The following is an 18,314-nucleotide window of genomic DNA, read 5'->3' as shown; positions in this document are numbered from 1 at the left end:
TCAAAATTTTAGTAGTGCACTGTTTCAATGCACTTTATTAAAGTGCAAATAAAATTTTCATGACAGAGAAGATTAAAAAGTCCTAGTATGCAACTAGAAATGTGCATGTGCAACCTGGTGTAAATACAGAATATGGAGGGGAAATGAGTGCTAATATAATTGAAGTTTTGAGATCTCCTCTGGCATACTAGCACATGTAGCTCAATCAAGTATTATGTGTAGAGCAATTACCATGTCAGAGTCATTAAAAGAAATCTTCCAATTAAGGTCTCTACTTCTTTCAACAGAAGGATTAAATCTTTCAGCCTTTGTAAAGAGCCAGTTACCTTCACATGCCTTTAAAGGGGAACTTTTATTTGGAGAAAGGAAAGGATTATAAAATATAAGGATTTAAAACAAATTAAGACATACTACGACAATTAGCTTGCTAATTATTTTAGTGCATGGAGCTCCACCTGGGGATTAAACGCGATTGGACTGATAGTGCTGAATTGGGCATCACTCAGAATTTCAACCTAGCTGCACCTAGCCTCCCACCTCAGTGAGGACTGTTAGAACGCAAGGGAGTTTATCTTCTGCCAAAATCGCTTGGCCCCTTTTCACGCAACACAGGCAAAAAAGCCAGGAGGCCTGCATGAATGAACAAGGAACTCCTGGACGAGCTCAAAAGCAAAAAGGAGGCCTACAGAGGGTGGAAGCAAGGACAGGGAGGAATACAGAGAAATTGTCCAAGCAGCCAGGAACCAGATTTGGCAAGTTAAAGCCCAGACAGAATTAAACCTGGCCAGTGACAGCAAAGACAAGAAAAACTTCTGTAAGTATGTCAGAGGTAAAGGGAAGACTAGGGAAGATGTGGGCCCTCTCCAGAAGGAAACAGGAGATTTGGGGTTGCTGGTTGAGGAGAAGCTCAACATGAGCCAGCAATGCGTGCTTGCAGCCCAGAGAGCCAACGGTATCCTGGGCTGCATCAAAAGAAGCATGGCCAGCAGGTCAAGGGAGGTGATTCTGCCCCTCTACTCTGCTCTGGTGATACCCCACCTGGAGTACTGCATCCAGCGCTGGAGTCCTCAGCACAAGAAGGACATGGACCTGGTGGAGCGAGTCCAGAGGAGGGCCACAAAGATGATCAGAGGGCTGGAACACCTCTCCAATGAGGACAGGGTGAGAAAGTTGGGGTTGTTCAGCCTGGAGAAGAGCAGGCTCCAGAGATATCTCATAGCAGTCTTCCAGTACCTGAAGGGGCCTACAGGAAAGATGGTGAGGGATGCTTTACCAGGGAGTGTAACTGATAGGACGAGACATAATGGTTTTAAATTGAAAGAGAGGAGATTTAGATTAGATATTAGGAAGAAATTTGTTACTCTGAGGGTAGTGAGACGCTGGAACAGGTTGCCCAGAGAAGCTGTGAATGCCCCTTCCCTTGAAGTGTTCAAGGCCAGGCTGGATGAGGGTTTAAGCAACCTGCTCCAGTGGGAGGTGTCTGTGCCCATGGCAGGGGGGTTGGAACCATGTGATCTTTAAAGTCCCTTCCAACCCAAACCATTCTATGATTCTAATTACTGAAAAAACATGAGAGTTACAGTTGAAGATAGGTACTTTTGAACACAGAACGCTAAGAAGAACTGACTAAGGATGTAAGATATTTTTTAAAGCAATGATTGGTGAACCAAGGTCCTAGAAGTGGAGTGTGGAAAAGATTAGGAAAAGATTTCTTAAAAGGGAGTATGAATGAGAACTTCACACTGATTCAAACAGTATGGGTGATGAATGTATGTGAATTTGCTCTCTACATTTCATTCTCTGCGGCTTCATCTCTCAAAGAAGACTTACACCTTCCCACCAGTAATAACAGCTCTTTTCTTACAATCTTCGTTTTGATTTTCTGTCCTTTCCCTCCCCCTCTTTCTTTTTCTTCAAGTTTTATGGCCTTTGGAGTGACAATGTTGCTGAACAAGAAAAAATAATGACTTTAATATCTGACAGTTTCATTTTAGGCAAATGCAGCATAATCTGAATAGAAGCAAACCAATGGTGTTATCTATAACAAAAAGCTTTTTTGAAATCTCTAATCCCCTTATGAAAGTTCTGTATTCTTGAATCTTCACTTTTGGTATGCTTGATAAGTCTATGATTATGGGAATATATCCGTGAAAACTTCACTTAAGAATTGTCTAGGGCTGAAATATATCTACTGCATTAAATAGCTTGCATCATCTTGAAATAATTATAGGGCTACATAATGCCCTCATTTTAGCTGAACAGTTTTCAAACCTAATTATAACTTTAACAGAAATTTAACCAGTTTGCAGAGGCTATAGAATTTACTATCTCAAATTAAGCCATGTAATTAATCTGAAATTTTACATAACTTATCTCTTCTGTCAACTCCTCTGGTATCTCCATCCTACCTAGTGTTCTGATCACCAGCCAGGTAAAACAAATGTTTTGTTCCATGAATTTGATCAAGAAGTTTGTATGGAATTCAGACCCACAATGATTAAGAATATGTCTTTCCTGATGAGAAATCTACTTGCATCGCGGCTGTATGTAATCCTGTCATTGATTCATGGATGCATCTTTCCCCAGAGCAGTTGATTTGTGCACTTGTCTACTTTATACCTCAAATATGTATTTGACCTGCTGCATTTTAGAAGGGCTCCACAAGTCCACCCTAAAGGTTTTTGTGATTTTTTTTCCACAAGTTTCCAGTATTTTTATTATTATGAGAGTAGTTCAGATTTGATCATTCTCTATGTGTCCTTCAAAAAAAAAATAAAAAATTAAGAAAATCCCAGTTTCAAACTACCAAGAAGACATTGAACTTTATACACAGTGATAGTGAAAGTGTAAAGGTGAGTAGTTGCATCTGAATTGAAGGAGGCAGGCTTCGCATTTTGTTTTGAATATAGGCTAAGTTAGAACTGCTCTTTGTGGTAAGTTATGAATTTTTAGCCTAATTCTCATTGAAAACTCTATTTCCACCAGATGACAGGAAATGTTTGCCCTCACATTCTGTTTTTCAATGGAGCAAGGAAATTGTGAGAAGAAAGGATCTTTCAAACGGCTAAGATCCAAAGCATATGCTGCTTTGAAAATCAAATCAGCAACCTTAAATGTGGGATTTGTGTGTGAGGAACTAGTGCAAACAGTTCTGTAGAGAGCAAAAAATGCTGGATAATGATTTCTGAACCAGATATTGTAGAATCATAGAATCACAGAATGGTTTGGGTCGCAACGTACTTTAAAGATTATCTAGTTCCAGCTGCCCCTGCCGTGTGCAGGGACACCTTTCACTAGACCAAGTTACTCAAACCCTCATCCAACGTGGCCTTGAACACTTCCAGGGATGGGGCATCCACAGCTTCTCTGGGCAGCATGATCCAGTGTCTCACCACCCTCACAGCAAAGAATTTCTTTCTAATATCTAATCTAAATCTCCCCTCTTTCAGTTTAAAACCATTATGTCTCGTCCTGACACTAGACTCCCTGATAAAGAATCTTTCCCCATCTTTCGTTATGTACTGGTAGGTCACTGGAAGGTTTCTCCAGGTTGAACAATCCCAACTCCTCACCCTGTTTTCACAGAAGAGATGCTGGAAGGCCACTATAAGGTCTTCCAGGAGCCTGCTCTTCTCCAGGCTGAACAATCCCAACTTTCTCACCCTGTTTTCACAGAAGAGATACTGGAAGGCCACTATAAGGTCTTCCAGGAGCCTGCTCTTCTCCAGGCTGAACAACCCCAACTTTCTCACCCTGTCCTCATTGGAGAGGTGTTCCAGCCCTCTGATCATCTTTGTGGCCCTCCTCTGGACTCGCTCCACCAGGTCCATGTCCTTCTTGTGCTGAGGACTCCAGCGCTGGATGCAGTACTCCAGGTGGGGTATCACCAGAGCAGAGTAGAGGGGCAGAATCACCTCCCTTGACCTGCTGGCCATGCTTCTTTTGATGCAGCCCAGGATACCGTTGGCTCTCTGGGCTGCAAGCACGCATTGCTGGCTCATGTTGAGCTTCTCCTCAACCAGCAACCCCAAATCTCCTGTTTCCTTCTGGAGAGGGCCCACATCTTCCCTAGTCTTCCCTTTACCTCTGACATACTTACAGAAGTTTTTCTTGTCTTTGCTGTCACTGGCCAGGTTTAATTCTGTCTGGGCTTTAACTTGCCAAATCTGGTTCCTGGCTGCTTGGATCATAGAAGGCCACCAAAGTTGTCAGACGTGATTTGCCCTTATTGAAGCCATGTTGGCTGTCACCAATCACCTCCTTATTTCCTATGTGCCTTCCAGGAGGATCTGCTCCATGATCTTGCCAGGCACAGAGGTGAGACTGAGCGGTCTGTAGCTCCTTGGGTCTTCCTTTTTTCCATTTTTAAAAATGGGGGTTATGTTTCCCCTTTTTCAGTCAGTGGGAACTTCACCAGACTGCCATGACTCTTCAAATATAATGGAAAGTGGCTTAGCAACTTAATCTGCCAGCTCCCTCAGGATCCATGGATGAATTTCATCAGGTCCCATGGACTTGTGTACCCTCAGTTTCGTTAGATGGTCTCGACCCTGATCATCTTCTACAGTGGGCAGTTCCTCATTGTCCCAGTCTGTGCCTTTGCCTTCTGTGACTTGGGCTGTGTGGTTATAGCCCTTGTTGGTGAAGACTGAGGCAATAAAGTTGTTGAGTACCTCAGCCTTTTTCATATCATGGGTGACCAGGTCTCCTGTTTCCTTCTGGAGAGGGCCCACGTCTTCCCTAGTCTTCCTTTTATCACTGACATGCCTTTAGAAGCTTTTTTTGTTACCCTTGATGTCCATGGATGGATTTATTTTTATCAGGGCTTTCTCTTTCCTAATGTGATATTCCTTTATGTAACATGACATTTGGATAACCTGCACAAAAATGAACTCAAAAAAATGGCTAAGAAGCATGAGACAAGCTCAGAAATAGGAAAGCTTTCGTGAGGAAAAGCTTTGGGCAAGATGGAGAGTTGGGATAAGGTTCCTTTGTTTGCCTACGTGTGTGTAACACTGCTACTTGAGAATTAAAACAGTAAAATATAACATATACCCACGTTAAAAATAGCATATTGAAACTACAAGGAAACAGCCTTTTCTATGCTTTGTCAAAGTTCCTTCCTATGCAAAAGGAACTCAAACATTTTGATCGTTGCTGCATTCAATAAGACAGGGTATCACCATGCAAACCGCAAATAAATTCAAAGTTCTTTTCCACTGTGCTATTTGGATTGCTTTATACTGAGATGTGGTCACTTATGTGAACAGCTGCTGCAGGCTTACATGTGTGGTAAAGTTTTGGGGTTTGTGCTAAGCAAGTAACTACAAAAAACTTATTGTTGCATCTGGCACTACATGTCACCCCTGGTGCCTCAAAATTGAGACTACAAGGAATGTCTGTGTAAGGTTTATAAACTTTCCTCTTGTTGCAAATACGTAGCCGTCCCACTTATGAAATAACTCCATAGAATAATAGGAGGAAGCAAGTTGTAATTTATTCTTTACTTTACAGCACTGATTACTCACCAGTACCATTATTCGGTTACTTCTTGAAAGCAATAAATTTTTGTTAAAAATTACGAAGTCATTTAGCATATCAAAGCTTTTCCATGATTCTCATATATCAAAGGTGTTAATCTCTGGGAGTAGATTCTTATGTGCTTTATTAGTTGTACTTTAACAGATTTCATTAGAGATGAGTTTTCATCATCAGTAGTAGTGTATCTATGGGAAACATAATAGAGAAGAAGCATTTTAAATAAGACTTTCTATATTACAGAAAAATGGCATTGGAGGCCATAAATTTCCTCGAGTGCTTTCAGAATGCAAGTATTTTACACACATTATTGTTACTTCTTTACAGTCTTTCTTATAAATCTTTTTCTAGAAGGAGTTATATATTTAATCAAAAACTGAACAGAAGGCTATAATATAGCACATCGTGTACATTTAAAAATACCCCAACAATGCAGTAGTTATTAGTCAGACATTGATATTCACAAGGATGTATCTCCCAATTAAATTTTCATAAGGAAAAGAAGGTGAAACTTTTAAAACTCTTAATTAATTTCATTAATTTCAATGCTCTGTTTTGATTATCTTTTCACAATATTTTAACTCATTTATTAGGTCATGATGCTATTTTACAGCAAGTATTTTATGTTAGAGAATTTTGAAGAGGTGTTAAGTATTGTTCTATAAGAACAATAATGTTAAAAATTTGAGCATTTTATTCAAATGTTTATTAAACTAAGTTTGAAATTATTGTTTTTCCAGTTGAATGGCAACAGGAAAGATAAAACCAACTCCCTTAACTGTGATTTGAAGTGAAGCCCAACATTACAATTAAGTTCCCATCAGTAATTACAATTGTGTTCTGTGCTGCCACGAGTCAGATACTTTTGAATATTAAATCTAGCTTCTGATATGTGGTGGATCTTTTTTGCTTGTTTGTTTGCTTTATTGTGTTCATTGTTACAACCTTACCAATCTTGTCTTTTGATTTTTATAAATTATCCATTTATCTGAATTGTATGAATAGGGTTGATGAATATGAAGGGCATGTAACTCAAGAAAGATGTATTTTTCTGAATCTTTGAAATTTATAATTGGTCCTCACTAACAATAATTTTTGGTTTTTTTTAAATATATGTGTGCTTTTTGCTATAAATATAACTTAAATACACTTATTAGTCAATTACTAAACTATTTTTAAATTGTAAGCAGTACAACATGTACACATATATTTTTAAAAAGGCATGAGAAATTGTACAATAGAAAACACAAGAAAATGTAAACAGTATCCTATGCAGAGAGTCAAGGTGGAGAAATCTTTTCAATAGGTTGAAAAGTGGTAGTTCAGTATTAACATACACATTTCATTTACTTAGCTTATTCTTACAGCATCTGTCAAAACTTATATTTTTAAAAGTATTCATCTAGAGAGAAGTACATATGTATGTAATTGCCTGTCAGGTTGAGTAATTTGTTTAATGGCCAGGGCTAAAAGATTCTCAATTAATTGTTTGGAAGATTAGCAGAATCTGTTATGTGTAACAAAATGCATGTTTGGGAACAGACATCATCTCAGAACCAATTTGAATTTGTAAATTTGTAAAACCCATGAAAGTAGCACCAGTTGTTCACACCTGAAATTCAAGTTCTCAAATTGTATCTGCTTTGATCAAATGTCTCCAGATGAAGAGAATAAAAGATTGTCTGTCAGATTTAAAAAAAGACTGTTCCTCTCATGTCTGTCATTAACCACACTGGTGATTCTTTTGACTCTCTGTAGCAGCAGCAGTCTGAACTCCTGGAGGACTGATTCTGCTTCTGATGCAGGATCAAGCCTGGCCTCAGAGGAGGCGTTCAGCCAGTTGCTCAGCCCTTTGCCAGCTCAATTGCAGATATGTTAGACAAAGCTGGCTGGTGCCAGGGAGGGAAAGCAGCAACACCCTTCTTGTATGTTCTGACAGGGTTGGTAGGATAGGACGTCTCTGCTGGCATATACTCTCACTGCAGAAACTGCAACTTTTATTCATTATTGAGAAGGAGGAAAAAAATCAAGGAAGATAGATCTTTTTCATGTCTGATCCTCTAATAAAATGAAGAAGCAATGATGCACAAATATTTTTTTGTTGTTAATAGATAATTTGTGTATTAGTGAAAACTTGACTTTACCTGCTACCAAAGCAAGGACTTTTAACGTGTGGTTTAAAAACAAAATATTTGGCTAGGGATGTGCTGTTAATTTCAAAATGTTGATTGCAGTATTTCTCAGCTATACTGGGGGGGAAAGCGAACATTATATTTCTTTGTGATCAAAAGCTAATTCTGCTGTGTAGAAGGCTGTTGTCCCAGGAATAGGGTGATGCAATTACCAATGTGTGGCAAGCTGACAACACTCAGGCATTTTACATTGGCATGTAATCTTGGCTGTGTGAATTTCTTTTCATAGTCGGCATCAAAGGGTCTCTATTTGTTTGACTGTGGATTGAGAAGGAAAAGATCTGAGTTTAGCAGGAACTTCAGAAAAGGCGTGAAATGTTTTTTAAACAGAAATAATTTTACATGCAAGTGTTCAAGGGAAAAGGAGTTAGCATTAGGTAAAAGAGATGGGGGACTGGAATGGATGAGAGGTGTTGAAGACAGTTGTGAGAAGATGGGTGGCTGGAAAAAACAGAGGTTTGGGGAGATCCGGCTGATCAGATAGAGAAGAGAAGGATTTGGGAACATAAGAACAGTGACTGGAGCATGCTGGAGAGAGAGAGAGAGATGGAGGATCTGTCAGTCAGGTTCTGTATATTTTCTTTCCAAATGGACACTGAGTAATGGGGGATTTTGTCTTGCTAGGGGAAGGGGAAGACTGATGTTCGTTCTTTGTTCTGTATGAGAAAGAGTAGACGTTCAGGCAGTATTCTATCATTATGGGGTGCAAAGATATGAGCTCATCATCTCTCCTGTGTCAGGATGTTTTGGCTGTATGAACTTGTTTTTCTGGACCTCATGTGATCCACAATTTAGGAGAACTTTTCTGTTTCAGGTTAACAGTAATCATGTTAGAGGGGCATATCTGAGTACTGACAAGATATGTCTTGCATTATGTAGATTAAGTAGACGCATGCAGATCCCTTGCGCTTACAATAAGCACTGCATAACAAGGCCAAACATGAGCTGAAAAGGCAAAATATATTGATCGTGTAATCATTAGCGGTCATAAAAACTTCCTTGTGTAAGACAGTTAATGGGTCCAATAGCAACATGAGAAAATTTTACTGAAATTAAGATCTAGAGAAATTTTAAGTTCTGGGATCATTGCTGAGAAAGGAAAAAGATCATATATAGAGAAAAACAACAGGGTTCCTATAATGAAAGGAAGAAAATATAGACAGGAAAATTCAGATTGCAAATAGTAGCAAAAAAGGTCAGGTTGGATGCACATAAGTAACACAGGATCAGATTGCAAGAGAACATGTGACAGGACAGAGAGGAAGGAGCTGAAATCTGAAACAAGAGAGCAATAATGAGCAAAAACTTATTTAAGAGAAAACAAAGGGAATACCAAACAAGTTTTGCAGTGATAGTGTAAAGAAAGAAGAATGAAAATGTATTGTTATTGGGAAATTATTGGAGTAATGAAAAAGCACAAAAGCAAAATATGTAATAGAGAAGACAGCAATATTCTTTTCCGTTACGAGACACAGGAAAACTGGATCAGCTGTTAACATTTGTTAATTTGCCTTAACATTTCCTTAGAAGGCAAACGGAGAAGCAAAATACCCACATACAGAAGGGAGGCTGAATTGTGGAGTACCTTCCTCATTAGTATGTGAAAAGCCAAGATCAATGGTGCACATTACATTAGGAATACAGTATTGAATTAGATCATTAGAGCAGGCAGAATATGCTAGCAGAGGACCAGAGCTGGTGAAGGAAGGGTTACCCGTTATTTCACCAGCTGTTGGAACTGGAGTCTTTCTGCAGGGAGCAAGAGTAAAGCAATGAGGTTACAGAGTGCTCTGGTCCCTTACACCTTCCCACTCCCCCCACACCGGTTCTATTGACCGCTCTGTAATCTGTGGTTCAAATACCTTTATTAAATACCATACTAAAACTAAATGTCTCCGCTTAGTCTTACCATTTGCAGTTGACGTGTATTCTCATAACATTTGGAGTCAAAAGCCTGCATTCAAAAACTCTGACTATCTGGTATTCAGACTTTGAGTTTTGATTCACAGCTACATCACTGATATGGTAAATATTAATAAAAAAATCGGAAATATAAATGCTATGTTATGTAAGACCAATCTTTTTGAGACTATGTATCTGTAAACAAAAACAACAGTATCAGTTGTATCCTTACTTGGAATACAGAACTTTCGTGCAAAGATTCTATGTCTTACTGGGGTATTCTGAGGATAAAGGTGTGAAACAAAATAGGTGTCTATTTCCAGATCTCTTTAGTCTCCCAATGCTTTATGATGTGTGATTTTATCTTACTGCTAATTATTAATAAATGCAGCTTATGTTTAGTGACAGGAAGTTTCTTTGGGAGCCTTCTGAGCTTAAAAACACTGAAATTAGAAGGATCTTGCTATTTCAGTATTTTGCACAGTGTTTTATTTCTGTATCCAGAAGACTTTCATCTTTGATAGTTATTGAAAGGTGATAGGTATGCCAAAGACATTATTTTCATATTCCTGGTAGTTAATGAGGGGCATTATGTAACAATATGCCATACTGCCACCATTTAAGATTTTTCAGCATTTTTTTGTGCTGCATAAACTGCTAATTTCTAGGCAAACAGCTGCATTCTGAATTATTTAGAACATTTGTTCTTTAGCTAATTGACAGTTAATTGATGCTTTGAGAGGCATGCTAAACAGCATGTGAATGGATTCAGGCCTTGCTTTTCATGGAGACAGTTTATGAGCTACTTCCACCAGGGCAGCTACTCTGGACAGGCTGGAGAAGTTGCTGCCCAAACTGCAAAAACATTAACAATATTGTTGAACAAACCTATCAGATGTATTAGGCCCCGGAATGCAAGAGTTGTTATTACCTTATAACATTCTGAGAAACACAGAAACAGTTTTTGAAGTGAGATGTCAGCAAAAAGAAAAAAAATAAAGGACATAGGAGACCTGGATTGTTTTTATTCCGAATGTTTTTCAGGATCACCAAAGAACATGGAATTCTTGTTGTGAAACTCATGTACAAAAGTAAATGATGAAGATGCACACTACAACATTGAAAGTTACTTCAACATTTAGAAACCTATGAAGTCCACCAATTTTCATGCAAAGGTTTGCAAATTACTTCAGTGACAACAGCAAAGACAGCACCTTGCAAAACATTTCAATACTGCTGTCAAAATGTTGATTTGTTTAGAAAAATTGTTCAATTCAGTGAACAGTACAGCCGTATTAAACGAAAATCATATTTGGTGGCCTAAACTCAGTATCCTTTCTTAGACTATGATTTAACATCAGGAGCTTAAGGAAGACGAAGGAACAAGGTAAGCATGCGGAGTTACTTCCCTAAAATGCTCTCCCTTCTACTAGGAACTTGGAGTTCTTCCTTCAGAGATGGTGTCTTCTTTAAAGGAATTACTGAAGTATTCAGAGGGCAGCACACCTATTTATGAAATGCCTTGTTTACCCAGTCTTGTTTTATACATATCTCTTCAAATCTCAGATGTATGTGTAGTAATGGCTTTGGACCAAATGATACAGCAAACTAGAACAGCAATTTGCAGATTCCCAACTTTATTTTGGGCTGGTGGATTAAGTAACTTATTTTTTACTTCTAGTGTATTGGTTGGGGTTTTTTTCTATTTATTTTTTAATATGTTTTGTTAACTTGAAATACTTTGCCCAGCTTGGAACAGTGCAGTTGTCTTCTGCATTTCAGTACTGGTTTTAACTACAGTGCCCACCTGACTATTCTCTTGGGATGGTACGCTGCCTGTTTAGTCAGTCACTCATTGTTAAGGTGTTGCACAGGATAGGAAGATTTATTGAACGGAAACAGAAAAAGTAGAATCAGACTTATGTACGAGTTGCGAATCAAAGAGGAAATACAGCGCTTAAACTATTTAGGTGTGCATTTGACTTCATGGAGTACAGAGAAGCTGCAGTAGTTGTGCAGTATTTTTGTAGCCTTAAAGAACTGCATTGTATGGGAGAAGATTGTGATTATTTTCCTCTAGATGGCAGGTTTTGTCAAGCTTTGTTGTCGATGTATAAGTAAATAGATAGTGTTTCAGGATAAATTACCTAGTTTAGGCACTAGGTTCATCCTGCTACCTTCCTTCACTACACCAGATATGTGTGTGTGTGTGTATAAAAATCCTCTGTGACAAGAAACTGGTCCTCGGACCCCACCAGTTCCCCTTAATTCTGGACCCCAATCTCCATATTTAGTCTGTAGATAAGGTAGGAATTAAACCTCTTGTAGGCAAAGATCTTAAAAGCTTTTTCTGAAACATCATTGAATGAAAGATCAGGAACACCTAGTTTTATTTTAAAATTACTATAAAACTCATTTCAAAATAATGAGTCAGAGGAAATCCTAGTTTTCTATCACTTTCTGAAACTATTTAGCTGCTTATTAACCTATGAAAGATAGTTAAGCCATCACAATCTTCAAATGAAGCAATTTATAGCAATTTCATCCCAAAGATGACAGGGTAAAACAAGGTGAAACAACTGGAGACTTCAGCTATTACTTACGACTTGTCATATCTTTCAAATACAAAATCCTAACTTTTAGGTTTTCATCTAGTCTAAACATATATTTACATATAATGAGGACAAAAGAGCTACTTAATTTCTTAAGCAATGTTAGTGTTCTTTTTAATAAAATGGAAATTTTCTATATATTTACTCCTTCACTTGCCACATCCCTTGTACATAACTGTTTGTCTGAATAACAGAGAGAGAGAGAGAGAGAGTGTGTGCGTGTGTAAAAAACAATACGTAAGGCAAAGCTCAGGATACAGAACAACTGCATTGTTTTTCTCCAAGGGAGAATAAAATGAAACCTGAAATTCAGATTCATCTTTTTTGTGAAACTTCTGTAACATTGCTTTTTAACCCACTCTTTATACATTATTTGTGAATGTGAAATGACACTGATAATTTAAGTAATATATTGCCAGCATTTCAAAATTGGTATTTGGCAATATTCATTCCACACACAGTAATGAAAATTCAGTCATATAATTTGCAATGCTCTTTGAATTAGACGTAATATTCATATCAGCTTTTCAAATAGGGCAGCCAGGGAACATATTTTCTAGATTCTCTTCAGCTGCAGAAATGCATCGTGACTGAAATGTTGCCAGAATGGATATTGATTGCTGTACTTGCCACCATTTCATGCAGTAATATCCCATGCAAACTCTTTTGTACTCATGTGTCCTGTATAATTTGCCATTCACTACCAATAAGCAAACCCACAGTTCCTGTAGTCGCTAAACTCTGGATCCGTGTGATGGTACAGGAAGCTAATGATGTCATGAACAGGCTCTCAAAGAGTCACTGCTAGGATTTTAAAGATTGTAGTTTGAAGTACTGACAGGATTTTGTGCAGTAAGATTGCATTCAAGAAGAATTGCAGGCCACCCTTTAGAGGGCAGAGAAATGAAGAAACCGCAAAACGTTCAGTGAAAATACTTAATGGTTTCCAGGGAACAAAACCTTTCCGCAATATCATTATATCATTTAGTACTTGGTTTGTGTGTTGCCTCCACATGTGAACCTGCCATTTCTCAATGTTAGTTTCTAGTAAAGTGTTCTCTGTGTTTTACAGTTTTTGCTCTGAACCAAGTTTCTATAACTACAATTACCAAAAAGCATGGTGTCAACGGTGGTGTGGAAATCGACAGATTCGTGGCTAGTAGTACCTTGTTCGCTCCCTGTAAAATGTTACAAAAATTAATAAGTTGTAAAAATAAAATTAAATGCTCATGGTTTCTCAGTTTCTCCAGTAAAATTTTCTTCTTAGATAAGATTTCTAGGTGTGATGGTAATGCCCAAACGGGGAAAAAAACAACACAGCTGAAAACAACACAATATCTGTCATTTTTCTGAGTGAGAGTTCTCTCTTAAAGACCACTTTTATATGCTGCCCTATAGCACAAAATAACTTTAAGTACTTTGGCTTATACAAACAAGCACTAACCTACGAAAACAGAGGAAAAGAGGAGTTATGCCTCTTGTTTACTGGTGTGAAACATGTGCAGCCTTCCTGTCACTGCAAGCACATCTTTGATCTCTCTTTCCTGGCAGAATTATTTCCTGACCCTGAGGGTAAAGCGAGAATACCCAGGTGTATGCCCAGAAACACTTAAATATTCAACAAAATAGCCCTGTCACATTCGTGTACTGGGTTTGTATGCAGGGTTTATTTTTAGTTTAAAATATTGTATAGCTTCTTACGGGATATTTTGATTTATTAAACTCTGCTTTGTACAGGGATATATTCAAACAATGATTCTAAAAAAGTATTTTAATAATTATAATTTAATCACTGTCCTGTGCATAGCGTAGTATTTCTGAATACCTCAGGGCATGGGGTATTGTGCAGGTTTTAACAGCTTCCACTTTGTAATTCTTTGCTTCTGGGCCACCAAGGAACAATCCTTTTGCCTGCACTCATGATGACAATACTTCAGTGCCTCAGAAAAGGCATTACCTGCTGTTAACGTTGTGTTACCTGTCATGTGCCTATTACAAACGTATAAGCCCCAATCCAGGAGATCCCTCCTATTAACAGCTTCTTAGCTCCACCTGTTCATCAAAAAAAAGAGCTGTTAGAGACTTCACCGACATAAGCTACCTATTGCAGCTTTTCTAGTGGTATTTGCCACTCACTTTGAGGAAGAGCGATTGTTCCCCAGCAATCAGGGTCTTATTCGATTATTTTAATGAGTTACGTCTTGTGGTAACTAAATGAAAAAAAAAATTACGTGTGAAAGAAGCCATGTAAATACTGAGTTACTATATGAAACATTATATTTATTAAAATCATACTTGTTTGTTTTCCAAAAAAGAGTGCTCTAAACGGTTTTGTATTGTCTATATATGGGAAAAGGACTCAGTTTCAGAAAACTTCATGGGCAAAAATTGAATGAGCAGCTTCATAGAAGTTGCTGCACTGCACTGAAACAAGTCAGGTGCTTAATAATAAGGAAATCAATATGGAAATTAACGCTACACAGTTAATCTGTAATATTATTCTTCCTTTGCAGTTTCTGGCTCCACTTCAGTTCCATTGCCTGTTTCACAGGCTTTTTCAAGTACTTTTAGAGACTTGGCCGGTGAACAAGGAGAATTAGGAGTTAGTGGCACAGGAGGGGGGTGAGGAAAGGACATTCTGGGAGACAGTGGGCATGGAATTGAGAAGGCCCCATTGTGTTGCAGCTCTGAAAGAAATTATATCTTTGCCTGATGTCATCCAGATGGGTACTCAAAGCTTTGTAGAAATAACATTGTTGTCACTGCAAAAATACTCCAGCTCCCAAATGCCTGCACAAGTAAAAGATAAATGAATGGGGTTTTTTTCTTGTTTTGTTAGCAATATTAATATGCAGGTGGTCTGATTTATTAGTTTTTTAATTTCTTTTTTAACAGATCAAAATTATGCTTTTGAGGACAACTACTGTTCCCATTGCCTAGGTCTCTTAAGAGCCCTTTTGCAGCACAGAAATTAGTCTGATCAGTCAGTTCTTATATAGATGCTTGTAAATAAATTAAAGACAAGATTTCGGCAGACATTGGAAAAGAATCTGTCATTGCATTATTTCTGTTCAAACTGCTGTGTTTTAGAGCCCATATTGTTTTACCTATTATTGGATTAGCATGATCTCTGCCAAGCAGCCAAGGCATGCGATGGTTATCCATCTTTTCTTGCATATATGCAAAGGTTATCTAGTTGAATTGGGCATTAGGTTTGAGCTTGAAGGCGATAAAGTTGTAGAGGATTGTCTAAGAGCAAAATGTTGCCTAGAATTAAATTTAATTAATATATTTCTCATCAGTGGTCTTATGCAGAGTTGTATGCAAGGTGGAGTTTAGTTTCTAGCATGATAGGTTCAGCAGAAATGCACAGTAGTTCCAAATAATCCATGAAGAGCACTTCATCTATTTGTAGTTCTAGAGAGTTTAGACAACTAGAATGTAATTAGGGGTATTAGGATTTTGCCATCCCATTCTAACACCTCTGATTTTTGAGTAGGTTGTAAAGGGATCTTTAATGACCATGAGTGATTTCAGCCTAAATTTTGTTGTCTCATCCCAACGTTAGTACTTTGACATTGTCAGAACATATCTGCATATTGTTATCTGCTACCAAAAATATTAATAAGGTACTGCCTGGGAAGAGAACTGCTGTTAATAGTGCTGAGATGTCCTTCTAGTTAGTGCCTTTAAAGGCTGAAAAAGGGCATAGTCAATGGACTGTAACTTTTTTCTTGTTTTATAAATCTACATGTGCTCATCATATTTGGCATAATAATCAAACTAATAAAGTTTCCATCTCTGAGGATGATTCTAGTTCATTGCACAGGAATGTCTGAATCCATAAGCTACCCACTAAAACTAAATCATTAAGTAGCAACTAAAATGAAATATGTTTATAAAGCTATTTTCAGGTATTATCTAATAGATGCATATCATCGTACCACATCGTTTTATTTTCTCAGCAAATTGTTTTTTAGGGGATATGTGCAGCAGAGTACTTATAAAATTTAATGCAAGTCAATGTAATGAAGAAATTTGCATTTGAAACACAGTCACTTACAAATGTTATGGGACAAGCAGCATTCTATTAGAAGGCATTTCAAATGTTTCTGAACAGCAGCTGAGGAGGATATTTCCTGATGTGGCTCTATTACCGCAGCACATTTTCTCTTCATCTGTAACTACTTCTTAAAAATAGAAAAGGCAAAACGGAAACTTCAGTTACCGGAGAATACGAAGGACCTCAATTCATCTTTTGAGAGAAGTAATGAGCAGAAGGCAGCAGTTAGTCATCCACTGAAGCTTTCCAGTGGAGAGACTCTGATAATTTGATTGCTCATTTTGAAATAGAAGTTCTCCTTGTCCCCGGAAGGTTTTTCTTTTTCTTGGCAGCTCTGATAGGTAGTTTGTTTCATGAAAAAAAGGTAATGAATAATGGCTCATAAAATTTTCTCTGTCAGACTGTCTCTTTTCCCAACCTCCTCCTGTTGTTGCTTCCAGATTTTTATTGGAAAAGGACCCGATACTCTTCCTGGACAATGGCCTGAGGAATCAGGCTCTATTTATGACCAGTTCATAGAAATCTGTCATAAGTCATCCCTAGGCTACTAAAATGCTAATGGAACTTCTCTGTTCTCACTTTTTGTAGTCTCCAGCTTTAATAGTCTCTCTCTTCTTTATGTCCATGTACATGAGCATCTTTACCTTTACTCTTGGGTTTATTTTCTCTGGTCTATCCCAAGTTGTTTTGTGTCCTAGAGCCTTCTTCCAAAAGTGTACTGTGGCATTCTGCCATGCTGCATCTCTGTAGCAGTTACTTCTGCTACTACTAGAAAACTAATTCGGCTAATGTTTTGAAATACAGTAGACAAGTATGCATTCTCTGTAGTTCATTGAGGCGCAACTCCTATATCCCTCAAACAAAATTGTGCTTTTTTGATATGGAGTTGAGTGGAGAGCTAGGTGGTGATAACAGTGTAAATGTACAGTGCTGCATGTGGAAAATTATTATTTCACCTTCATGATAACAGCCATCTATCTACAGCTGTATCCCTATTGATGTTTTTAAGACTAAATTTAGAAATTTGTTTGTTTGCTTTGTTAACCATTTGTTTTTGAAACTGCCCCCTATTAATTATCATAAGTGACAACTAAAATTTTAACTGCTTGCCCATAAAAAGTGCAAAAATAGAACACCTATTTCTTAATTCCTGCTGAATTCCTCCTTGTTTCTACAATTTACTTAATGAATCTTGAAAGATCAAAGAGGGGAATCATACTTTAGAAACTGAGGTTATTCAGTATATTAAAGGATCAAGATATCACACAAGATATAGAACAATCAGTCCAAAATGGTTTGGTCCTTCTGAATTTCATTATCTCAGGAGAATTATAAATCAAAGGCATGTAGCTATAAACGTACCCTATGGAAGGATATAGACTCCAGAACAGTATGCTTCATCAGCTTATTTGGCGCTGTGACTTAGGTGGAGTGACATTACATAATTTGTGATGACTTTGTTCTGACATCTTCCCATCACAAAGGATTGATGGAGCAAAGTCACAGAAATGTCATCGGTGATAAATTCAAGCTAGACTTTAATCTTTCTCACTTGATGTAACATCAAAGAGGAATAACACGGCCTGCAAGATACTTTAGACAACTTATTAAAGAAAAAAGATCCACAACTGACAGATTGAGTGAAAATTGTATTGATAATTTAAGGTGTATTTTCCTTCTGAGTTTGTAAGGACTTCACACATAAAGAAAACGAGAATTTCAGAAAAGATGCAAACCTCTGTAATCTTCAGTAAGCATATTTCCTATCTCTCTAGCAGATTTAAGATTAATTGTTAAAAGGGCTTTGAAAAACCAATCTATTCAGTACCTAATTTGAATAATAAAAATATAGTTATTTTTGAGAACAATGCTGCTGACTGTTTGTTCTTGAAATTGGGACACTAAAATTATACATAAGGCCTATACACTTTGTCCTTGAAAACTTCAGGTATTTGTTTTAAGTGCTTAAAACAGAAAAGGGGTTGTCCTTGGGTCCTACCATAATCA

The sequence above is a fragment of the Chroicocephalus ridibundus genome, chromosome 2 (assembly GCF_963924245.1).
Source record: "Chroicocephalus ridibundus chromosome 2, bChrRid1.1, whole genome shotgun sequence".
NCBI lineage: Eukaryota > Metazoa > Chordata > Aves > Charadriiformes > Laridae > Chroicocephalus > Chroicocephalus ridibundus.
The sequence above is the reverse complement of the archived record's forward strand: the minus strand, read 5'-3'. Positions refer to the sequence as shown.